This window comes from Notolabrus celidotus, chromosome 13 (genome assembly GCF_009762535.1).
Source record: "Notolabrus celidotus isolate fNotCel1 chromosome 13, fNotCel1.pri, whole genome shotgun sequence".
NCBI lineage: Eukaryota > Metazoa > Chordata > Actinopteri > Labriformes > Labridae > Notolabrus > Notolabrus celidotus.
In genome coordinates, this window is record NC_048284.1 from 26,661,106 (window position 1) to 26,687,841 (window position 26,736).

At 41.4% G+C, this 26,736-nt stretch overlaps 1 protein-coding gene across 1 annotated transcript in view; it reads right to left on the bottom strand.

The window, feature by feature from the left end:
- Positions 1-19,498, bottom strand: part of flrt2 (fibronectin leucine rich transmembrane protein 2) — a 51,120-nt gene extending 31,622 nt beyond the window's left edge. Inside the window, exon 1 of the mRNA XM_034700230.1 lies at positions 19,202-19,498. The gene's annotated coding sequence lies outside the window, so the exon portion shown is untranslated. The remainder of the gene's footprint in view (positions 1-19,201) is intronic.
- Positions 19,499-26,736: the final 7,238 nt, after the last annotated feature.

Here is a 26,736-nt window from a genome sequence, read left to right on the forward strand (position 1 = left end):
TGTGTGTGTGTGTGTGTATCTATATATTTCCAAGTTTATACTCTTAGACTTGATTCTTGGACTTTTGTCGTAAGTTGCATTTTTTTTTTACAATTTTTTTCTCTTATTACTATTTGCTTAAAAAAGTAAATTATTCTCATGATATTAAGACTTTCTACTCAACATCTCAAACAATGTATTCTTTGAAGCAGCAGAGGATTACTTTTCCAGAGCTGACAAGAAAATATTTAAATTTCTATATATACTGACAGCAGTTCTCTGAATTTAAGCAGAAGTAAGACTGAAAGTCTCGGTAATCATCAAAACTACTTTCACTCTCTGAATCTTTGTCCTCATTGTAACATTTCAACTAACTTGTCTCACTGTTGCACCATCACACTGTATATTCCCCTGCTGTTGTTGAACTCAGTATAAGTGGAGCAGTAATAAGCTTGTTCTAGTGCACTACTACTGAAAGCCTTCTTGTCACACAATGTTTACATCAGAGAATTCTGCAAATGCTCTCATGCGGCTCAAAACAGAGAAGCAAAATTAGCAGCAAATGTCACAGATTGTTACTTTTACATTAATTGAATGCTGCAAGCGTCTGAGTGAGCACTAATGAAACTGAGAGCTCATTTGTGTGATGCTGTTTGAGGACCTGAAGCAGCAGAAAAATGAGAGATTAGCAAAAAGGTCAGGCTCAACATTTCCTTTAACCTGCATCTATTCTGAAGCTGGATACACACTTTGAGGCCTATTATTGTCCCCTGAGGGGAGGCGGCTGTAAAGTGGCATCGCAAGGCCAAAAACCTCATCCATGTGTCCCTGAATGAGTGTTAGGTATTAGGATGGAGGGGGAGAAAAACAGGAGAGCACTTGACCCCTATTGTCTCTGTGTTTGGTCATATTTCCCCAGTAACAGTCATGCACCCAGGCTGAGCTCCACTCCCTCTCACATATCAGCGTGTCAAAGACAAAACATTTCACCACAGGCACGCGGGAACACACACTTAGACAGAATGTCATTGCTACGTGGGTTCATCACCTCCATCAAGAATGCAGCGGCTCATCCTCTCAGGAAGGGAGTGAAAACAGCCTCCCACACGGCTCCATTTCTGTTTCTCATCGGGGCACAATGAGATGTGCACGTCTCAGCCGCGCTCTTCCCTTGACAGTGAGGCTCCTTTGACATTTAACCAAAGAAAACAAATTCCACTCATGAGTGCATTTCCAATAGATGAAATAAAAATCTGTCAAACTATACGCAGAGTAATCAGAGTGGAAAAACTCCCCAGATGATAAATAGAAGGAGGATGGCGGCAGCGGTAAGAACAATACTTCCTTGCTGACTCGCCTGTAAATGAGGCCATATTGTTGCAAATAATGATGTGGCTTTACACAGTTTACTGGCTAATTTAAAAGGCGACTGTTCCTATGTATGACCCAGTAAGAATTGAGTGGTTTTATTCCCCCTGTCTGAGCTCTGGTTTTAAAGAAATGGCCTCACTAAACCGCCGTTACTTTTATACGTCTGGGTCCATTTATGTGAGCAGTCCCTGTTGTATAATTTCCCCCGTGTTAGCAACACTCCAGCAGCTCCCTGCTCAGCCCCTCTCCTCCTCTTTGTCCCTCGTCTCTTTCCTTCCCTCCACAACATATGGGATACGGAGACACGGTGTGTTTTCAGAATGGAAAACTGATTATAAATAGACGATGTGAGGGATCCGCGCTAATGATGGTGGAGAGAGTACTCCATCCAACAGCACGATGTCACCACGAGCTATCAGCTGCAGCCGGTGCTGCGCTTTGATGCTGCCTGCTGCATATTCTTATGCTTTGTAAGTCTATATGCCTCCAGAGAGCTCGCCCGGGGGTCAACTAATGGGACCACTGCCATCCTCCCTCTATGCAACGGAGAGCGTCATCCCCTTTTTTCCTCTCTCTTTCTCCCCCTCTCTTTCTCTTTTCCCGAGGACTTGGTTACAATAACTACAGATCTCACAATCCCAGATGGGGCAACGAGCCGCAGCTATGGCCATGTAAAGAGACGAGGTAAAAAGGAAAGTAAGTAACCAGGCTGCACATTCAGAGCCAACACAAACTGACTCACACCTTGGAATCTTTCAATTTGCCTGTAATAAATTGCAGTAGGAAGCAATTGTTGCTGATGTGCTGAGGGGGATGAAATTGAAAACCATGCAGGGACAGTGGCCCGCTCTCAAACAGAACAACGCCGCATAGTCCTGCCTTTGACCGGGGGAAGGAATGGAAACAATGTTCAGGTTCTGAATGCTCACACACACATGCACGCACACACGCACGCACGCACGCACACAGATATAGTTTGTCAAACCAACAGACAAGCCTCTGTGTTAGTGTGTCAAGTCTCTACCTCAGCTTGCATCCCTCACAATAAAAAAAAAATAGAATAAAGAGTTGACAGCAGCAGCAGTGGCAACAACCAGTCTTGCAATTATAGAGGCAACAAAACAGCTTTCACAGAGTGATACTGAATTCAAACGGCATTGTGAAACAGCCATAGGAAGTCCTCTCTTTGTGTGAAATACATACGTACGTACCTGTAAGCTAAGTGACACGGGTAAGCTAATGTAGTAATGCAGCCCTAATGTTCAAACCTGCACTTTTTTTCTGCTGCATTAGCGCCCAGCTGAGTGGCAGTCAGCTCTGTTTGCTTTAACTGCAGGTGGCATCAGTGACATACATTAGTCCCCCTCTGCTCCCGTTACGAAGGCGCATTTGTAAGGTCTCTGGAGCTCCGATGGAGGGCCCAGACGTAACTGGATAAAGGATGTCGAAGGGCCCCGTCCTCCGAGCCACGAGTGGAAACGCAAGCACAATCTAATAAGAGTCCAACCTGCAGCCACAGAGAGAGTACCAAAACAGAGGCTGTGAATGCACACTTCTTTTTGCAGGTAATTCTGTCTCCCTTTGTGTTATTCTGCTACATTCCCTCATGCTCCCCTCTTCATGCTCTGCTTCATGCTTTTAGCAGAGAAAACACAGGCATTCGCTGATCTTACAAATCACATTCTCCTGTAATGATGTGCAGCCAGCGCAGACAGCTGATTTCATATTAATAAAATTGCCAGTGACGTCTTGTTTTTCTCGGGCTTTGCTCTCTAACATGAAACACATCTTATGCGAAAAGCACCAATAAAGGCTGGTTTAAAAAAAGAAGCAGAGACAAAGATTGGCAGAAGCTTGTTTGCCTGCCGAGCGTGTGGGTATCAGATAATGCCGTGCGTGTTTTATTGGGTGATGGACAAATAAAGATAGCAGAACAACGTGTGGGAAGACAGACACTGGTCTAAAAGCCTCCATTCATCCCTGAGTCATGTTTCACAGGCTGCAGTGTCAGGCTGGACCTAATCTTATCCAGATGCCCTCACAGGAAAACAACATCCTCGTCTGAAGCACCACAGAACCAGAACAGAACACAAAACCTTGATAAGGTAATTGTGTTTCTGTATCTACGTTATAGTCCTGATCAGAGATGTACCTCCTTCCTCTCCTAAGCTCTCCCTGCACGCCTGCCTGTTCCTGTTGGATGTGGAGCAAGAGGGAAATATATGCATAACCCTCAGCTGACATGCCGTCTCATTTGATGTGGGTTTCTCAAACAGATGCCTGTCTCTTCGATGTTATTGGGGATATTAAAGTGCTGCATGGCTCTGTCTCTCTGACTCCCTAATACAAACACACACCATCATCATCATTTGCAAAAAAAAAAAAAAAAAGAAGCCAATTCAAGTTCCTGCTTTAAGTTTCTCTCTGTTGTTCAGAGAGTTAATAAACCTCAGGAAGGGAACTTTTAAACCAGACGGGGGCTGGATGGCTGGGTCAGTTTCATTATCTGAAAAGCTAATGATGGTTTTAGAATAAGAGTTTAAATCATTGAACATAAAACATTTCCTGCTTTCAGAGGAAAAGGTTAAAACTTTATATAGCCTGGTCTGAGTCTGTTGAAAGTTAAATTTGCAATTAAATAAAGTATTTAAAAGATACATATCTTCCTATTTTGGAAGCTTAAATCAAAAAGTATTATTTTTTTCCAGCTTAATGCAAGAGAATACTTAAACTTTCTTGGAGAGTCACTTATTTTGCTTTCTAGCTTAGACTCAGCTGAAGAGACTTCAAAAAACCTTGAAGACAATCTAAAACACAGTATTCAATTTAAGGCAAATTGTCCAAAAACATTTTCTTAGCTAAGCCATGCACAATCTTGGCTGTAGCATGGTCGCAGGTTTATTTGCAAGATCCACAACTTGCGCGCTCAACATAAAAACAAGGACTCTTGCACTGCACGTCAAGACGCTTTGTACTTGTGTGTGATACAGCCCTTTGTGTTTGTAAAGTAATTTGAAGATACAACGAGCTGCAGCTTAGCTTAGCACAAAGATCAGGGATGGAAAAACAGTAATCCTGGCTCTGTCCAAAGGTAGAAAATGGTCCTCCTACTATTTGTTTAATATTCCTCCCTTACCTCCTAAGTATTTATGGGAAAGTTTGCGTAATTTAAAGACACAACAAAGAGGGATCACCTGGGAGGGAGAACCCACTTACTGATCTTCCAGCTGTGTAAGAAACTTGATTCTGATTGGTCAAAACCCCTTGCCAATGGTTATTAGCTTTCACTAACATGAGCACCACCAGAGGTAAACTGATTACACGTCATGTCAAATCAATCTGCAGAAAAGAGTTCTGGCACATTTTGCTTCTGCTTGTTGATACCATAGATTGTAAGGTGACGTTAGCATAAACAATGGGGCTAAACGTTAGTTTTGGTTAGCATGCTAAATCAGCAGGCTGCTGACATTTTTTTAGTGGATCCTGTCTGGCAATATTAGCAAAGGTAGTGGAGCTGGTGAGGGCAACTTTGAGTTACCTATCTCTACAAAGAAACTTAAACCATGAGCAGTGGTGATGATAGCATCAGGGTTCAAATTGTGACATTTGCCTTGTTTATTTCTAAAGCTGTGTGAACCGCAGAGCTCAGAGAAGAAGAAGAGCTGAACAAGGACAGTTTAATGTTAAACCAACCGCAACAGGCAAATAAGAAGCCATCGCAATGGAACGCAAACTGCTGTGTAATCACTGGGACTATTTTTTAATAACAGTGTACATAAATCATTTTAGATCAATAAAATAATATTTTAATCAAGGTTTTTTTTTCAAGGTCTTGTCTCACCCTGCAGGGCTGCTATTTCCCATAACTACCTGCTCACCATACATTATCCCTTAAGGCTGATTTATACTTCTGCGTCTCCCCTATGCAGCAGGGGCTGACGCGGACATGAGCACCACATACTTGTGCGTCGGTGTGTCCGTGTCGCGCAGCAATTCTCCGCCGAAACGCTTGAGGGCAGTGCGGTCTCTCTGATAGCCGGCCGCCTGCTTCCGGTCCCGCTACGATCTCGGTTTACTTTTCCACAGCGATTCAGTGTGTGTTATGTTAATCTACAGCTGATACATGTTGCTGTTTATCATACAGACATGATTACATGAAGAATAGAGAGGAGGAGATGAAATACACGGCCGATGTGCGGCCGATGTCCGGGATCCCGGAAGTGCTGTAAATGCAGGAAAGACAAAGCCGCCGAGCGGACCAATCACAGGGCTCCGCGTCGGCTCTACGTGGAGTTACATTTTGGAGGAGGTGCACGTCAGCTACGTGCGTAGGCCTTGGCGTAGGTACGGGAGCTACGCGGACCCCCGGCGTAGGGTACGCCGTTGATTCAATGCAGAAGTATAAATCAGCCTTTAGTTGCAAGAGAAGGTAGAAAGGCTCACTAAGATCTAAACTTGTGATCAATAGATCAACAGTATGTCCCACATGTAGTCCCTGTGAGACTTTCGAATCTGTGCATTTTAAACTAATGTAATAAAAGTGTTCATCAGCAAATTGAAGAGGTAGATTTTGTAACCCAATTCACTCTATTAGCTGCATCTTCTGAGTAGCTCTCCCTGTTCTTTCTTGGTTTAAGACCAAAAAGAGTAAGCACACTTCAACCTCCCCTCCCACACACACGGCACTGAAACATTAGGCCAGAGGAAAAACAGCATAACTCCAGATTTGGCGCTGAGGGACCTTTACAACTGTGCGACTTTGAGTGGAGTAAGGTATTTAATAGTTAAAGAAATCCCCCTACAATCCCTTGTTATAAAGACACCTCTTTCAAGTATCTTTGGGCCAGTCTGCATGATTTGACAGCATGGTAGTTGTCATCATGCGGATTAATCACTAAATCAAATTAGCTTAAAAGCTTGTCTTCCTGAGGGCTGACACGTGAGTTGTTTCATTCTTCTAATCTAGATCTTCACCAAAAAATGAAAATGGAACCATACAAATTATCAAATGATAACTTTTATGTGTTCAAACCAGCAAAGACAGATTAAAAACAACCTCACTTAACCAAAACACTGTGGTACATTTTCAAAAGCTCCATGTGTGGGAGTGTAGGTGTATCTGTCCTTGTAAAACAAAACTGTAAATACACACAAATAAGTTTAACAGACAAATTGCATATCTGGAGCTGAGTCAAACTTGTAAACACTGAGGAAGAGTAGGAGGTGGAGGAGGCAGGGTGAGAAGAAGAAAGGAAAAGCAGCTCTGAAAATATCCAGGCCAGTCAAACAGAGGTGTAGTCAGGGACGGACGGTGTGGCTCTCGCTTCAGGCCAGGTCTGCAGGAAGGTCATGTGAAAGTGGAATGTGGCTACGCTGGATGCTCGCCAGAGGCTGTTATAGTCGAAAAAGATTATTTTTCTTAAAACAAAGTAAGAACTGTAAGCCACATGGGACAGATTATTCCTCCCTGTTTCAATGGAGTCCAGGTTAGCTAAATAATTGGGTTTGGAAATTCATGACAGTATCTCGCCACAAGGCAGAGATCTCTGCTTTTCTTTGACGCGGCATTGTTTCAACAAAATTCAACAAATGTAGTGTGAGACCGGGCGTTTGCATGCTGCATTACTGGACAAACAATTACACAGCAATTACTGTGTAGCTTTAGAGATAGAGGGGAATGCATCACTCAGCAGGCGGCTGACAGCGGGAGCTAACTCAGCAAGTGGCATGCAAAATAGGGAAATAATTGTGTAGAGTGCTGGAAGAGAAGAGCGTCTCTACAACACAACACAGACAGGAAAAACAGTGTAAGTAGACAGGTGAAGGAAGCACATAAAAGACACTTCCAAAGAGGAGTGAAGGCACACTTTCAGGCTTTCCTCTATGAGCCTGGTCCTCAGTGGAGCTTGTCTGACTGAAAACAGGACGGGCAGCGATGCCTCAGCCTGGATAGACGTGTTCCAAACTGTTTTATTGAGAATGAATCATGTATCAGCTGGTATTAAAGCAGTACATATAAACAGAATTATTAAATTTGTTCCCACATGAAAAGATTATTTCATTTCAGGATATCAGCAGTGGATTTTTTAGTGGTTGGGGAAGTTTAATAAAGGAAAACTTTAAGATGAGCAATAACAGGAAGTCCAGGGAGTTGCATAATATCTATACAGTGTATATTTTAGAAGTAGATCTGGTGTGTTGTGTTTACTAGACTTCTGATCCAGCCTGAAACACTGAGTCATAAGTTTGAGGATTGCGAAAGTGAACCTGACAGCGTCTGGCGAGAAAAAGAGGTGGTCAGAGGTGACTCAAGAATGAGGTCAAAGATGCATACACACATAAGACAGAACTGTGGGTAAAAACAGGCACTAAGGTAACATTCAGACTGGCAGCTGTAATCAGATTTTCAACATATCAGGATTGGAATCAGATTGCTTCTTTCAAGTGAGACTTGCAGAAATAACACATAGAAGTCTTGCTGTAAGAGGTGGTTTGAAATCTGACGCAAATCAGATTTGAAATGACTTAGCTGAGCCACTTAAATCAGATTTCAAACTGTCCTTTACGTCACCCACAGAGCATAACACAGAACATATGATGGTGACATCACATCTGACTGTGACTTACATGCTAACCCTTAAGTATACGTCCTAGTACATTAAGGTGAAACCAAGCAGGAACAGCTGCTGTTGCCAAGGACTTCCCATTAACACTCATATTAAAATGCCCATTTTTACAGCAGAAATAAACACCTTTACATCCTGGTAAAAAAAAATAAAAAAATCCTATAGGCCTGGATGGGTCCATTTTGATTATATTAATGCAAGGAATAATGCATATACTGCATGATCTGGGGTGTTGCAAGCTGACTTGTCGTTGAGCGTGTTGTAGCTGTTTGCAAGGAGGCTTAAGGCCTGCACCAGCTTCACCTCTTTGCCTGTCTTTAGGTTAATGGAGAGTTAATATGAGTCAGCATTTCCAATATGGAGCCCGCCATCATTCAGCTTCATGACGCCACTACAGAAACCAATGGGGGTCGTCAATGAGACTATGCCCATACATTTACAGTGTATGGGTGCAAACTGCATTCAAAGTGCTTCAGGTAAAAAAAAAAAGTGCTAGTAGTCCCCTTATTCACTTGCAGCCAGCATCAGTAAACCATGAGTATCGCATTTCTACAGTTAACAAATAATACCAGAAGATAGTTCTGGTTTTCAAAATAACTATATAAACTTTTTACATTAGCTCACTATATACAACGAAAATAATTCCCCTTATTTACCCAACACTGTTGAGGCTTTTGTGAGTTTGTGTGAATTTTATGTTATTTCTGGTGAAAACAGACAAGTGGGCATCATGTACATCCCAGGAAATGACTACAGTGTCACAAAGTGTACTATGGGTAATGCATTTTCAGTGCTTTTATGAGTCGCCAAGAGAAACTGTGAAAAAGAGAGGACAGAAAGGGTAGTGGCAGCTTGTAAGAGGCCAACGTTTGCCAAAAAAGTCAAGGTGATTAATTTAGAAGTGGCAATACTATATGCTGGAGCATACAAGCCGACTCATAGGACTATTCAAATTCTAAAAACCTACTTATGGTAGTTAAAAGTAAATAATTATTTTCAAAATGTGTTGAAAGTACCAAAATATTATTGTATTTAGGTAAATGTCTCCTGTGTCTGACATAAAACAATTGATGATAGAATAAGATGAAGTTTTAGTGTCAGTAGAACTGTTTGAAGTGGTGCATGGGAATTCCTGTAGCTTTTTAACCTGGGCCCTATTTGACATGTTTTGGTATGTAAATGACAGAAGTTCAAACAGTTCAGGAGTTGGTTCAGAGGATCGCCTCAGGGGGTAGCTGTGACAAGGCTGGAACGAAGGAAGTCCTTCAGGCAATTGGCCCGAAAGCCCACGTACACAAAACTGCTTTGTTTTGCAACTGACAGGCTCAGATTTTTATCTTAGGGGCTAAAACATCTCTAAAAACAAATCTCAAACAGAACAACCTTTTTGTCTGAGGTAGATGTTTTAATTAAGCCATAAACTGCTCCTACATGACTCACTTCAATGCCAGCAGGCTCCATTGATAAAACAGTCATTTTAGCTTGCAGAGCGGGGAAGTTGCCTGCCTGTTGGTGCCTCAATGGATTGGTTATCCCTCTTATTGAGTTTGTAATTAAATATCGTGTTGGATTTAAACTAACGACTAAATAGACCAAAGTCATACAAAACCCCAAACAAACCAACATACAAAGGCCGAGTTCAACCAGCAGCACTCATGTTCTGCTAATTAAAGGGAATTTTTATCAAACGAGTGTTTTGGCCCCAGAGAGAGCAGTGTAAAGGTAGTTAAAAAAACATACTTTCTTCAGCAAAAAGGTCTATCAAGAGATCCTTTAAATGACATTTTTAGGCACTTGAATAACACACTGTCAGTGGAAAAAACAAGCTCTTTCAGCGAACATACTTTGGTCTAGGTCTAGTAGCCAGCAGGGATTATGCTGCAACTATTCCTGTCCTGTTGAGGCTGTTGTCTGCAGAGGGAAGAAAAAAGCTCTGAACCATTCATGAACTAACTACACACTTATCAGCGGTAACATTATGACCACTGACAGGTAAAGTGAATGTCATTGATTATCTTATAACAAAAGCTGCTAGCGGGAGGGATACGTGAGGCAGCAGGTAATCGTTTCCCCCTTGAAGTATGTGAGCAACTTTGATGAGAGCCTGGTTTTAATAGCTAAATAAGTGGGTCAGAGGGTCTGCAAAAATCGAGAATAGCATTACTTCAGGCAGGCAACGAAGTCAAGCTCGGCCCACAGTACATCAGCTGCTATTCACAACAGCCCCTATCAGCTGACAGCTCAGCTGGTTACATCTACACATCTAAATGGCAAATAACATATGAGCGTTATACTTAAACTGCATTACCCTGCCTTCTCTTGCTGCTTCCACTGCAAACAGCATTGCAACCCACTTCCACTCCAGCTCCTCCTTTTCAGCTGTGTCTGGTTTTACCAGTGTCATATGTATTGTCTCTGATGCCTGCTCTGTTCTGTACCCTGGGGTGTCTTTGCTGCCCTCCCTGCCTTGGCTTTTCATGTATGCAGATGGAAGAGAGGGGAGGTGTGCTCTCCCCACCTCAGGCTTTGGCATTCCACATAGGCACATGGAAGGGCAGGGAGCTCTCAGAACAAAGGCATACTGCTAAATATAACTTATTGCATGCAAATAATTAATTATTTTGACAAGAGTAGCATAAATGGTATAAGGAAGGAAAACGAGTGACCTGGGACTTGGTCATGGGAGGCCAGAACACAGGGATGTAGGAGCCAAGGCTGGCCTGTGTGATCCAATTCAACAGAGGAGCTACTGAGTCTCAATTATCAAAGAGACTTAGTGCTGGATCGGATAAAAGGTGTCAGAACACTCAGTGAGTCACAGTTTGATGTATAATGTATACAGGCCTGTCAGGGTGCCCATGCTGACCCCTGTACAATGCTGGAAACATCTACAACAGGCATGGGAGCACTGAACCATAGTGTGATGGACGAAGGTGTCCTGTAGGACTTTGACAAGGTTGACTTGGTCTCTCAAATTCAAGTACCGCTAATGCTGAGTATAGTAAGGGGCCACAAACTGAAAAAGGTTTAAGCTTGAATCTGAAAAGCCACTTAAACCTGTAAAATATAACAAAGTAAAACATATGCCAATGAAATACAGCAAACTATAACGAAAAACTACCAAAAAATGAAAATACTTGAGTGAAGTATGAGTACTCTGCCTACTAATACTTTCAACCAGCTGCCACGGTGCTCTTAAAGGGATCATGTCTCCATGTTATTTGCTTCTTACTGTGTTGATTGTATGACACACTGTCTGTGCAGCAGTGTTGATACCACAAAAACATATCCTGACAGGTTAACAGTGCCTCAACACAAATTGCAACATCGATCGTAAATGACAGAAAGGATCAAACTGTAGAGATAGATTAAGTTTTTATAAGGTGTGAACCTAAAATCTGAGATAAGGGGGGTAAGAGGGGTTGAGTTCAGAGTGGCTGGGTTCCAAATGTGTCAGCAGCATGACAACCTCCTAAAAGTTTACTGTGGTTTCAAAATCAAGGAGCAGGGCCCCTGGTTATGTGCCATGCACCCGCTGGCAGCTGCTCTAACTGCCATTTGACATTTCTTTTTTGGCTGCTTTTAGGAAGCTCCAAAGCAAACAAGAGTTGCTCTGCTAACAGGACGTAAAACCTGGTTGTCAGCCCACTCAGTCATACACAGCACTGTACTTCAAATCTTGTTTTTTTTAAGTGTAGTATACACTTATTTTTTAATGGGACAGAAAAACAGTGAAATCATTACTGATATAAACCTTTCTGTTTATATCTTTCTGACTTTCCTCTAATGTTAAATTGTCTTAATTTACTGTGATCTAAACTATCACATTTGGTATAAGCCAGAGACATGTGGGTGGGCTAACATGGCAGCTAACTGACTGTCAGGAGCGTTGCTAAATTATTGCGTGGAGGCGAGTTAGAAATTTAGTGTAGCGTATCACAGCCCTGTTCAGCCTTTAAAGAATGGGTGAAGGTCCTGTCTCACAGCCTGATCTTCAAATTGTCTTTTGGATGCTCATTCCAAGTTCTCAGATAAGGGAGAGATGAGAGTGGTTTATGCTCTCAGATATGTCTCAGTATAATCTCAACAGAACACAAAGGTTATGTCTTACTTAAACCATGAGCCGATCATGATCAGTGTCTTTCTTTTTCTTTTTTAAAAACTGAGTTATTGTTGGATTTATTTCACAAGCTGAAATGCAAACTAAACTATGAATCTAGGGAGGATTGCTGATTTTTCCTGTTTCATACAAATGTAAAAAAAGTACTTTAGAGTTTTTGAAAGTGAGTTCAGTAAATCAACGGGTTAGGTTGCCTTTGGCTCTGCCTTAGAAATATTTTTTTTAGAAAACTGAAACTTCAACAGTATCCCCTTTCTGCATCTATTTTTAGCAATATTTGGAGTGAAAGTCGGTGTCCGTAATGTACTGGTTAGCACTGCGGCTCTATATACAGAAGTTCACGGGGTCTAATCTTGGTCAGAACAGTGAGTACACCTGGAACACCACACTTCACAGACGGATCAAAGGAGTGTCTTAAGATAAACACTCTGAGCTTCTCCAGCAGAGACTGAAAGCAAGACATTAAAGCCTCGGGTAACCCAAATCAACAAAAACTTTTTAACTAAGACATGTATGTTCATATGTTCAAACTTTTATATAGCTAAAAATATAAGAACTTAACTTTAAATATATCAGTCAAGTTTTTGATAATGTTCTTGCGCTAATTAAGGAAGATGGGGTTAACTTGGATATTTATTATGACATAAAATATCTAACCAATCGTAAAGAAAATACTAGGTCACGCCCACACATGTTCAACATAACTACTTTACTCCTGCATTGTATCCTAACGTCAGAGCGAACTCCTGTTCGCTGATCACATACTGCCTGTAATCTGTCCATATAGCTGTCTCCCTGCTCTTTGCACCGCTGTGGCTCGTGTGTGCTGTCCCTGGCTGCACATCCATCGGTGAAGATGACAGCCGAGCCGTGCTCTGCCTTCCTTCTCTGCCTTCCTGCACTTCAGTCTCAGCTGCTCCTGGCATCACATGGTCCTGATGCCCTGAACGAGGACACTACATATTATATATGTATATACATATACACACATATTTTGAAACTCAGCCCTCAGAGACCATTTTAAGTAAATCATTTTCAAATGCTGGAGATTTTTGGATTCAGATTAGGACTCAGATGGCTCAAACATGTAGACTTAGTCTATGTGCTGCTCAAAGTTGTGCTGTGACTGTTGCCATGGCTCAATCTGATCAAAGTGTTAGCTGCCACGCCCATGGAGTCCTGAGATCTGAACTTGAAAATAAGCTGTTTTTGAACAGTGTTTTTTCATAGTTATGCTGATTATTTTTACTCAGATTTTCATTGATGCTTAATTATACATTATATGTTGATATTCTTTATGAATTTTACATATTTCAAGACACGTTTCCAGAGGCTTTAACAAGACAAACACAAGAGCTCAAAATTCAAAAATTGCTTTGATTTTGTTGGTTCAATCTTATTTGTCTCTAAAGTTTTGTCTCTTTCTGGTCTGGAGCAACAAAATGATGTAACTTATTTGTTGCTCATTTTAATCTTGTAGGACAAAATATGTAAACGATTATTTGCTATGTGTAGTTAGCTAACATAAAACAAAGTTAGATTACTCGTAAAAAAGGTGAAACTTCAGTAAAACTTGAGTTAAATTCATGTTTCCTTCTTGTTTCTACCAAGTCTTCCACAATTCATATTTAAAGAGTATAAACAATCCCAATTACATGCCAGCTTAAAAATGTCATCTATTATTTACAGTGAGGAGGTCCCTGGGCTTCTTGCCACATAGTAGGTCATGCGAGTCAGATTTAAATGGCTGTTTCCAACCTTTACGTGCTTTCCTAGTCCCAAACTGGTTTGAATACCAGAGCGTCCTCAAAGCGTTGTAACTGCAGCAATCAGAGCTGTAATTTCCTTTAACTCAGCTCTGTGAAGAACAATCAAAGGTATGTGTAAATGATGAGTGATTTGTTTGGAACAAATAATCTGTCACCACTGATGTGGAGGCACTTTCACTGTAACACCACAACTGTCACACTTGCCAAAAAAAGCCATCTTGAAACCTGATGCATTGAAGAAAAGAGTCATTTTTTTTCTTCCAGGCTTCGCTCAGATCTCTTAAAGAGGTCAAGGTTGTATTCAAAGGTGAGGCATTTGTACCTTTGCGAGGGAAGTCTGTCTCTGTGAATGACAGGTCCCACATAAACAGGGCGCCAGCACTCACGAGAGGGAGATTATGAGGGTTTGATGAAAACAGCTATGTCTGGGATATATCATGGGTGGTGTTAAATCGCTCCATTCGACCTCCAGACACGTGTGAGACGCTTGTTTCGAGGTCACAGTGGCAGCTTCATGTTTTTTACATTGCTCTTCATGTTATTTTAATCCTGTCTGAGCCACTGACTATAATCTAATGATTGGACTCTAAACGTCCAGGTATTTTATTCAGAAAATATACACTCCCTGCGTTCTCTCAACTGTTGAGCTATGTGTTTATTTAAAAAGCAAGAGGAAGAATTTGAGCCCTGTTGGCAGAATGTAGCTTGCAGATGTATATATATAGGCCCGTTTTTTATAGACACTTAACTCCAATTAACCTTCATTCTCCTATTTGCCCATAATCACATTATCCTCTGGTATTCAGCTCTATTTTTCTTTCATCCAAGGGAGGCCGTGTCCTCCTGCTACAAGCCCCGAGAACGGAGAGGCAGCCGAGGAACAAGCTTCTCCTTGTGCTGGGTCTCCCAGTTGGCTGGAGAACTAGTCCACTGACTACTCTCTCTCCCTCTCTCTCTCTCTCTCTTTCTGCCTCCCCCTCCTCATCCTTGCGGCTTTCTCAAAGCTCTCTTCACGCTCTCTCTTTAACCCTCTCCTTCTGCTCCCTCGCTGCATATCTGAGCTCTGCCCTCGGGCCATGTCCAGCGCCAGACAACGTGTGATTCATGGTTCAGTCTGTTGCTGCGGTCAGCTGACTCTACAGAACTATAGGTTCAGGCTCGGTGCCAGGACACTGATCAATTTCAGTGTCATGTAAGCAACCGCTTAAATAGGAATAACTGAACAGAACAGTCAAATAAATTAAAGACGGGAATTCTACAAAACATTTCGTTTTGATTTTTACATTTTGTGAGATCCCGTTTGTCTATAATTTTAAATTAATTCAGACATGGTAATTCTCATTGCCAAAGAATGAATCAAATTTCTGCTACTAGATATCTTTTGGACTGCTCGGATTCTAGGTTTGAATCTGTGCCTCCTTCTTCCCCCTGCACCGCACAAAAACACATTCCAGCTGTCAAATACTTCATCCCTGTACTTCCGTATAAAACTGTTTCTGACTACCTGCCTGTCCCCTAAAGCAGATGTACAGTAAGTGTAAGCGCTTTCTTTCAACACTTGTACCTCAACCCTCCGAAAAGGAGCATGTTGAGCTGTCTGACACTGACACAACCTCTGACACTTCTGTTACATTTAGAACAAATGCATAAATCATGGTGCATGAAATTTGCAGAGATATGACAACATTTAAAGCACATACTCTACACAATGGGTACAAGACATAAAAGAAAGAAACATTTCTCTTCACTATATTTATTTGGAAGCTGTGGCTGGAGATGAAATCTGCGACTCTGGGAATCATTTTCCTATTCAATCAAATTTGTGGTCTATTAAACTTCTGAGAATAGAGAAAAAATGTCTCCTCAAATTTACTAGAGGCCACAATTACATCTTCAGATGTCTTGTTAAGTCTGACCAACAGCCCCAAAACCCCAAAAGATATTTACTTAAAATGATATTAAGCAGAGAAAACAGAAAATCCTCACGTTAGAAAGGGCGGCTTTGTGCTTGAAAAACATTCAAGTATAACAAGTGGTTCATACAGCTCCACTTCAACCAGCCACATCAGAGAAATCATAGTCTGACATTAACCCCTCACCAAAGGTTTAAAAATAAAACATGTATTCATATTCCGTTATTTTAAGTTTTACAGAACTCAGAGTTATGCTGACCTTTCTCAATATCATCAGTTAGAATACACTGCATGAAAGCTAGACTGCAATTAAAAAAAAAAAAGTACAGAGCCTCCAAAAAAATAAGTTCAAATAATTTTCTGAAGTTTGTGCAAAATCAGATGAGAAAAAGTATTAAATGACAAATGATAGAAAGGGTTCTACATTTAAACTATAAAGCAACAAGTGATGCTTTTAAAATGATTTGATAAAAGGTTAAAACAGAGTGGGATGTTAAAGTTCAAAGAGTTGAAATGATTAGCTCATAGTGAGACTAAGAATAATCCTATAAGTCCTCCTGTTGAAACCTGTGACGTCAAAAAGTAATGCCAATGGGGTAACTGCAAATTTAGACATGTTAACAGCCTGGTTTAAAAGAGGCTTTAAAACGTAGCTAAATTCTTTACTTGTACATACTGGGAGGTTGTTTTGTAGTGCATCAATTTTGATTTTAATGTTAAATATAAATTTGCAAGATTAAAGGCACAGCTGAGTGGACAGACAGACAGGTGCATAGCCTGTTGCTGCAGGAGGCCGAAAGCCCGCCTCAAATCCACCTCTTTGCCTGTGTTTTGGCTGATCAACCAACAAGGTGCTTGCCAGTGTTGGGCTTCAAAAGGTCTCTCCAGAATCCAATCCAAGGTGACGTCACAGAGACTACAACCATGTTTTATACAGTGTATGGTTCTTACCTCACAACTAACAGGAGCACTTTTCTAAAATAGTGTTCCTAATGGCAGACAACATGTTCTTGTCAAAGACGTGTACTACTTTTTAGGTTAAAACGGCCCTTAATGCTTAGGAACTCAAACTACTTGGTCTGTTTTTTTGCTAGTGATGACACTTAACACATGTTACACAAGTTAAATAATATTAGGGTATAAACATATTGGGCTCCAGGCCTATATACAGCATGTGATGGTTGTTACGTATGAAACACGTAACAAATATCAGTCGTTTTACGTAAATTGTGTCTTTTGCTTGTTTGACTTGTACATTACCGCTACTACTGCCAAAAATAATCTCTAAATTATTCAGTTTGGTTCATTCATAAAGCTTCATCAGTTTCGAAAACCAATTTTTCTAAAGCATGACAGGACAAAGTACTATACTCTGTCACCTTACTTCCAACTTTCCCATGATGACCAATGTTGTGAGTAACACATTACTGAGTAATGAATTACCGTAACATCGCTACTTGCAGTAACTATTGCATCTAGTTAGTTTCCATATTTAATGATGCTGTTAAAATTACAGAAATATGAAAGGACTCATCACTGAAATGTACGTAAAATAGCCAAGACTTTATTATTTAGTGTGCAGGCAGGAAAACGTCATCCACTGTTTCCACTAAGCTAGTTGCTAGAGAGCCCAGCTCTGCTTACACAGCTGACCCAGCACAGCTCATGTTAGCTCGGCAAACCAAGGAGGAGTCACTCCATGCAAACAGCCAAGGCTTGATTTTAAATCACCACCAGCTTCACAATCTGTAAGCCAGTATGGACTAAACAGACTGATTGCAGAAGACACGCCTCCCATATCAACTGTTGAGTCTGCTGCTTTCAGAGAAATGATAATCAACATCCTGATTAGAAAAGAGACAGGGTACATTAAAAGAGTATTGCAGCAAAAAGCAGCAACCCTGAAGTCACTTTCCCAAGTTACAGATACATTTTATAATGCACTCAGTCAATGCATGCGTTACAAGTAATTGTAACTAATTATGAATTGTAGGTAACTTCTACACTGATCGTGATGACACAGCATTGTGAAGACAGTCCTAGAAAAGTAAAGTTAATGGAACTGCTAGTCTTAGTAGAATACAACTTAACCAAGCCTATTGATACACACACAGAAATATATACTGTGTAACATTATTTCTACTTTCAAATCAATTCAGATGCAAAGCCTTACAGATATGTGGACTATGTCAGTCAAACATGGCTTATAGGTGTACAATCTAATTTCATTGGAGCTATATAAAAGGTACATTTAGTTAATTCTGGAAATAAGTTTGTTCAGTTTTGTCTACTTTGCAAAAACAAATGGAGAATAAAATAATTCTAATCAATGAACATGCTGCCTAAAAAGATTGAATGACTGTAACTGTAATTAAATGTTGGAGGTTATGCCAGTGAGGTTGTGCAGCTTCTCTGTATTGGATGTTGTTTACACATTAATCACTTATTGGCAGACATGGTGTGGGGATTTGGCATGCAAGTGGTGCATTTGTTACTAAAACAGCTTTCAAATAAAGTGTATTCAGGGCAACCCTCCCAGGCTTAAAAAAGAAGAAAGCTTTTGATCATAGAGATGTCATTATTTCCAAAGAAGCATGCTGTGTTTACCTGTGAGACGCATTGGAGCACTTCACACCCATTTAAATAATGAGAGCATTGCAAAAAGATGTTAGTGATAATTGTTACTGTTTCACCTCAGACACTCTAAAGTTATCACTGGAAACATTCACAATTATTTTAAATTGCTCTCTGCTGGGGAAAAAGAGCAGGAGGCAGAACTCTGGATGTAAACTGGCCTTCACACTGTTCAGAGTTTTTAAAACACCTGAGAGAAAATGTGAACACACTCTTCTATTATCTATTTTTAATAACGTGTACCCAACCTTTTCTTTCGAGTCTCCTGAGGGCCACCCATTAAAATCATCAACGTGTTTAAAACTTTACTTTGGAGGGATTTGTCACCCCAAAGGTTGACAAGACAAGTGCAGGAGGTCAGAGAGAGACACAGTGAACAACAGGCAGTGAACTAGAAAGAAACACTGACGCCATGAATAATGCATGGACGAAAGGTTTTATTTAATGGTGCGATTAAAACTTTTAAAAGTTGATCTTTGCTTTCAGCTGAAAAAGCCTCTTTTTCTAACTTGGTGCATCAATCCTCCAGACTCAGCTTGTGAGAAACACTGATTGGTTTAATTATGTTTGCAGTGATTAAGCATCTTAATGGTGCTCATCACAACGTGAGACATGAATCACAATGATTCCTAGATGCAGCATTTGGGAAACAGCTTTGGAGAAGATTGTTTTTCTGGAACAGAGAAGTTCTTTTTCACTTTTTTTCACTCAAGACAAAGACACACAATCCTCAAATCAACACACACTCACACACACAAACTGGAAGGCAATCTGAAGAAGGACACTTACCGTCTTTGGACACTTGCTGGTCATGGCAGGGTCAGGGAAGAACAGAGGCACAGAGAGAATGCAGACGGCGACCTCACGGCATTGCACTCACATCCCAGCCTAGCTCCCAGACACGAGGAAGGGACCGAAGGGGCTCGTTAACTTGAAAGCGCGGATGGAGGGCGGCGGGCTCGCTGGAGTGTGTCAAGAGGAAACTGCAGGCACCAGTCAGTCAGGCCATGGAGAGACAGCGAGAGGGCGAGAATGAGACAGACAAAAGCAGAGAGAATTCAGAGACGCCAGCAGTTTCTTCTTCCTCTTCCTTCTCTCTTTCTCTTGTGTAACTTAACCCCCAAAGAGCCCTGGCGAGCAGACACACAGAACCAGTTCCAGACCTGTCCTGTACTAACGGCTGCTGCCTCTCCCCCTCTTCTCTCTCTCTCTCTCTCTCTCTCCCTCTCCTTTTTTCTCTTCTCTCTCTGTTTTTTGGTATCATTTAACTCTTGCATCCATGGCCCGGCGATGAGCTCACTGCGGGCTCGGGTTTCAGTGCCTTTACTGGAATGCAAGGGCAGTCGCACAGAGAGGCAGAGGTGCTGGGGAGGTCAAAGGCTACCGGGCTAGTGTGTAGGAACAGAGAGGAGAGGGGTGTCTGTCATCTGGGGGAGTTCCACAGGAGGGATATCTGAGGGGCCTGGAGTGCTGAGAACAAAACAGGAGTTACAGGGGGTCACAGGTTACGGATGTCGCAGGGCCAGGCTATGTTTGACAGCTCTGGAGGCTATGGACTTGAAGACACTGAGTACATTTACACACTCACACACACACACACACACACACACCTACACACACACACACACACACACACACACACACACACACACACACACACACACAAACACTCAACCTCTTCTAAGTGCTAGATTTATTGCTCACTTAGAGACTAGAGTGTTTTCCTCAGGGAGAAAATCTTTTTGTGTGTGTCTTGTAGAAATGCTGTTTACACATTTTAGCAGTCTGAGGTCAGAGATATGAGAAGCACAATTCAGGCTATAAAACTGAAGAGGGTGACCACAATCACAGGAATCATAATTAAACTTTTATTTGCACAGTCTGAAAGCAGTGTTACCAAGGTGTCACACAAACAGAACACAGCTTAAGTGAAACAGAAATAATTAGAGTGCAATCTGACAAAAGAAAACAATGGAGAATGGGAGAATGATATAAAAAAAAAACTATAAAGTACCTCAGAGGAACACTGAAAGGAAAATATATTCTAGTTGTTTCTGAATCTCAAGCAGCGCTATTACACGGACAACTATCCACAATTTAAGGAAGCAGCTTATGACTAATAATAAGAGCTGCTTGGAACCAAACTCAGCTGCTCGCCGCGAGGAATACAGCCTCTCACCTCCCAAATAAACAAAAGCCACAAGTTTGCTCATGTTAGCTAGGCTGCTACTAGCTTACTTAGCCAACCTGTTAACTTCATAATCTCTCTGAGTTGGACAGTCGGTTTCTCTCTGTTGAACATTCATAACCGAAATGCTAACAAGGTAACTAAGTCACATAGCTAACTGCTTCTGTTGACTCTGGCTCCACAGCTTGAAACATAATTTGCAGTGTTGCCAACTCCTCAGTGAGGAAAGTAGCTATTGGCTGTCCTAAAAGCTTCTCCTAGAAGTCACTAAATGACGTCATTGCTTAATTTGCATAATTGTAATTGTAATGGACGCTGTAGGAGAGACAAAAAGAGGTTAAAAAACACCCTAAATATGTTTAAACTGTACTTATGAGCCTAAACAAATCAAAGTAAAACATTACATTTTTCAACCATAACATTTTCAACATGTTTATTGTATACAATCTAAATTAACAATCTAAATGGACCAAAAAGAGACAGGAGGCGGGATCAGCCAGCAGTGTCTTCGTACGTGTGTGATACATTTGCAGTCTGGATGCTGAGGGGTGACCGCCTCCAGCTCTGACTACAGCTAGGAGGGACTCACATCCACTGCTCTTTGAGTAAGAACCATACATGCTGTCACGTCAGTCTCCAAAAATTCTCCATTTAACACCAGAAAAAGTCGTTAGATTTGTCACTAGTCACTTTTTTGAAAAAGAGTCGCTAGAGGGGTCTAAAAAATTGCTAAATATAGCGACAAAGTCGCTAAGTTGGCAACACTGATAATTGGTACTAGCTAACACGCTTACCTTGCTATTCAGATTTTGCTTTGTTTTATTCTTTTTAAAAAAAGGATAGGCCAACAACAGAGACCAACACCTCAGGTAACAGCCAGATAGCTAAAATAATATTTAGCTCTGGCATTCAAGTTAAAGGAAGGTTTTCAGATAGATTTACCCTTCAAACCACCTTTATTTTAAATATGTTGCACCATTTATAGATATATAAAAATACAGTAATTTTATTTACCCTTTCAGTTTGTTAACTTTTACCCTTTTGGTTGTATTTCCATCTGGAAGATAACATGCAAATGCGCAACTGTCACTGTCACACCTGGTGTGTGTTTTATTTGCATGTGTTTCCATAAAGCAATGCAAAAACACTGCAGGTGCAATGTAAGCTAATTACACAGTGTTTGAGCCACCTGTGGCGGTGTAGCAGAGGTCTCGAGAAGTGGTGCTAATTCTCACTCTCGGCTAACTTCACAGCACAAGCTAATTAAAAAAACATAGAGACTAGAGTGATGCCTTTTTCGTTGTTTTCTCCGAGCTGACTTCTCTCCTTCTCATGCTACAGCCTAACATACATTTCTGTGTGTAACTGAAGTGGCCTCGCATATATTTGTTTATTGTTTTGCTAGCTGACATTCTTGCTGTTTACTCCCCCCCCCCTCTCTTCAGCAGCTCGGGCTAGCTTTGAACTGCAGCTCTGCTGGCCCGGCGCTGCTCCAGCCGCTGGGAATGTGTGGTCTTTATTATGGAGAGGAAGTGTGCGAAGGAGCGCTGCAGGCCCAACATCTCAGGAATCTTGATCCTTTTACCCTTTGTGGCACTTTTCACAAGCGGAGCCAGCTAATCGCTTACACTGATAGGGTTCTGTTTGAGGCCCCAGTTCTCAGGGAGAGAGGCTTGGGGTAGCAGAGGCCTGTGAAACATCCCCATGCCTCCCACCCCTCCTGGTTTTCGTTGCATGCTGGGGAGTAGGCTTGCATGCTGTTTGTGCAGATGAGTGTCAGAGCGGGCACACCCTCTGCGGGCCTGTTCCCATGGGAACAGCAATGATAGCGAACAGCTTGTTTTTGTGTTTTTTGGCAATGTATCCATGGCTGGAATACTGTCAGACACCGAGGATGTCTGATATGCAAAAATGTTGCCAGGTCGGCTTTATGAAAAAATATTTTCCCTTGGACTTCCTCCTGTGTGTTGTTTCATTCATGCTGAGATATTTTGCCATACAGTTTCAATAGAACTCAGACTTTTTTCATCTATCCAAGGGCAATGTTAATCAGATGGAGTTTGTGTTTCAGAACTCGCTTCATGCCACAAGCTGACAGCCTGAACTCGTTCTTAAGGGTTCACAATCCTCAGGTGGATGATGAGATCCGTTTTAGTCAAATGACTTCAGGTTAGTGTTACACGTCTCCACACGCTTGGCAAACTCACACTTGGCTTTGGCTTGACCTTTCTGTGTCTGAGGGGGAGTTCCTAACTATGTAAACAGGAAAATACATTTTTTAAATCTCACCTTTCCTTAAAGTTCCAAATGATAACATCAGCCGCGGATAGGCTGACCTCATTATCATATCTGGAATTGTAGACCCTTACTTGAAAAAAAAGCTTCTACAGGCATGAAGACTGCTCAAGTTTTAAGACTTATTTGCATTGGCGCTGGGTTTCCCAGTTAAATTGTGAACAAGCACTTTGTAGCGGCACAATTAAAAGCAAAAATGTATGAAAGCCTTGACTCATTGTTTTGAATGAGTCAACCTCAAACTGTGATGAAAACAAAAATGTGCTCCAGCAGCTTCATGAAAAACATGGAAAGATAAAGGTCGTACGGGCAAATTCCATCCCCATCTGTGTCCATGGACAGAGTCCCCCACCGCCCTTCAACATCAAAGAGAGCAAACCTATCATTTTTTTTATATGTTCAGTTTTCATAAATATTAGGCACACACAGAGCAGGGGGAGCTTGGAATGAAATTAAAGTGTATGCTTATTGTGCAAACCTCACTTTATGGTGTTTGGATTCCTAAATGGAAACATACTCCAGGAAACCCTTCACCCGGCTTCTTGCTGAGAGCGCAGGCTGCACAGAGAGCAAAGCCTCTCCTCTCCTGCCGCCCTCTCGCCTGGGACGTGGAGGTAATTACATCATTTGGAGATGGAATGAAAGCACTTTACAAGCGAATGTAAGTGAAATGCTTTATTGCTCGCGGAATTGCCAATTAAAAAGCAACACCTGGAACGCAGAGGCTCAGCTAAAACAGCCTTCTCCCCCAAATCAGGCCTTTAACCAGTCCGTCCTCTGCTCCACAGAGGCCCCAAGAGACTGTTTTTCTTTCCACAATTTTCCCCTTTTTCCCTGTCTTTATTTGTGAAAAGTTGTCGACAATGCACCTTCACATTGGCTCACATAGCCCATAAGTCACCCAGCCTGACGTGCTCTTAAAAGTATTAATAAAGCCTATTTCCTAGGGAGAGCATATGGCACGGCTACAGTGTAAACCTGCACAGGGCACGCTTTTGAAAAAGAAAACAGTCATGATTCTCTCCAGCTCCCGCTCAACACTACAGTAGGTAACCCACCGTCCAACACACACACTCACATTTAGTCCAGACCTGTCCAGTCCCTGACGTGTTCAATGCTCAGTTCTGTTCCCCCCTGAGAGTGAAACAGACCAGAGAGGTGTAGAAATGAAAAATGTCTTTCATTTTCTTCCACTGCTTCCTCAGAACACCAGCTGACCACTATCAATGTTTTACAAGGGACTCTTGTCTTAAAACACCATGTTACCATGTTACCTCTGGATGAATAACATTAGCTCAAGACCCTTCCAGGGATATGATTCCAGAGTCTATAGGGGCTCTGTTGGGCTGTACTTGTACTGAAGAAAATGCAAAAGCTAGCATGCTTACACAGTTATGTTAAGGGAAGCATGAATGAAAAATGACAAGCATACTCCACATTTTAGTTTAGCATATTGATGGTATTAGAGTGTGCTAACATTTCAAGCTACTATGCTCAGAATGAATGAATGATGAAATGTTAATGTTAAACTGGTAAGATATAAAGGTAGAACAGCTGAGGTCTTTGGTTTGCAAACTTTTACAACAATCACGATGAACAGTAACGGCTTAATTTAATTTTAATATGGTTTAAGATAATTAAATTATAGAACTGGTGATAACGCTTGTTTTAAAGTTAAATAAACAATGCTCCAAGGCCATAAGAAAGATTACCAAAAATGTTCCCTTGCCTATAGGCTATATGTTTACTTCCACACCCTAAAAACACTGAGCATGTGGAAATGAAAAAGGCCTGTTTCTGTATTAACGTTTAATGCACGGGGCAATGTAAGCTACATATGACACATATCATATGTGTTGGACTATTTTTTAGCCCATCTCTCTCACTGATCTTCCAGCTGTGTAAGATGCTTGATTCTGATTGGTCAAAACCCATTGACAACAGTTATTAACTTTCACTAACATGAGCACCGCTAGAGGCAAAGTGATCACACGTCCTGTCAAATCAATCCTGCGAAAAGAGTTCCAAGAGTTACCATAGACCGTAAGGTCAGGTAAAACTGTTAGTTAGTTTCTGTTGGCATTGTACTGGTAAAATGTGTGGCTAAAATTTCAATTTCATTTAGCATGCTATGTATGAAAGCCCATTCTGCTGAATGTTGGGAGAGAACAAACGCTAACTTTCATTAATAGTTTTTACATGTAAAATTATACAGCTTGGCCAAGTGTCCTACAGGTCTCTCAGAGCTCCACAATCAGGCATATTGATTGGCCAGTAGTTAAGTTTTCCACAAACTTTTCCACGCTGCATTCATCTGCACCAGTCTGCAACCTCCTCACAACTGTCAGGGCGCCAATCAGCAAAGCCCCTCATTTGCATTGCATACCTGCCCACTTAGATCACTGCATGGATAATGGGGTTAGAAACTGAGAGGCTGCAGATCCTCCAAAGAAGCTGAATTTATGATGTCTTTTGCAACTGAACTCAAAACCTGGGACATGTTGTAAACAGCTAAAAAATACAACTTTATAGGACCTTTAAGGTTAAGGAGGGTAAATAGTGTGAAATTAAGAAATATATATACAGCCTTTGTATGCTTCTATACATGGATCGTCACCTTTAAACAAGATTTGGTGTGTTACCTTTCAATAGGCCTTTTACATTAGTGGAGGGATTTTGTCTTTCTTCATGGTATCTGCCCTGTTTATACAGTAATTTTACAGTGGACATTCAGAACACTGGCTCTAGGGTGTTTTTTCAGAGTTTCATGACCATTGTATGTTTTCTTATGCGTGGAAATGATGCCGTTAAGTTCTTTGCTGTTCTCCTGCCAGGGATAACCAGGGTTAGAACAACTCATCTTAATGTGTGTATCAAATGTACATGTCAGTCCATCAAGTCGTGTGCAGTTGATTGTGCACATCTTCATGCTACTTGCTGGGACATCAGTACAATTCCACTGAACTCATTTTGTCGGGGAGATGAATATCTATGGAAGAATGTGACAGTCTGTCTTGTAGGTCCTGATATATTTAAACTTTTATCCTTAACTGGCACGAGGGGAAAGCCGAAGGATTATCTAAGTCATTAGTGTTCAATCTCTTGGCTCCATGAATGTCCATCATTAATGATAAACCAACTTACAGTTTGGCCCTTGGAGCCATGTTGCTAAGTTGGATTAAATTGAATGTGCAAACGAGAAAATGTACAAAGCTTAACCACAACTTTATTAAACTACTTTTTTTTTGTATTCTGTATGCCCTCCGACTTTATCCTAATCTTTGCCTTTACAGTAGCCATCTCACACATTTACCACAAGTCTGCTTTTGGAGTTCCCACTCTGCCCCACCACAAAGTGTCACACCCGCAGAGAAGATTAACATCAACCCACACTGCCATGACGACACTGGTGACAACGATGCTGACAGGCGCTACCATGGCGACAGCAGTCATAGGCACACATTTGCGGTGTCAGGAAGGAGGCCTTATTTACTTTGCAAATGTCTTTACCAGAGGCGCTAGCTTATTACTTCTGAGCCTGACAGACAAGAGTCATATGGAAAATGAATGGGCAGAACCATACTTGATGCATGGCATATTACTTATGATACTGGTTTGGTCCCTGAGGAGAGACATGAAAGGAGATGGATGCTCGACAATAAGATGTATTGTCATGAATAAGAGTGAAGGGGATGAGTAAAACTCTGAATAGCCCCTTTGTAGCTGTAGTCAAAGTGCCTCTTGCAAATTCAGAGCCAGCAGCCAAGGATAATTTGCCTCTCATGTCCGAATAATGGCTGCTGTGCTTTGCACATCCTTATAGCAAGCTCGATGTTATCAT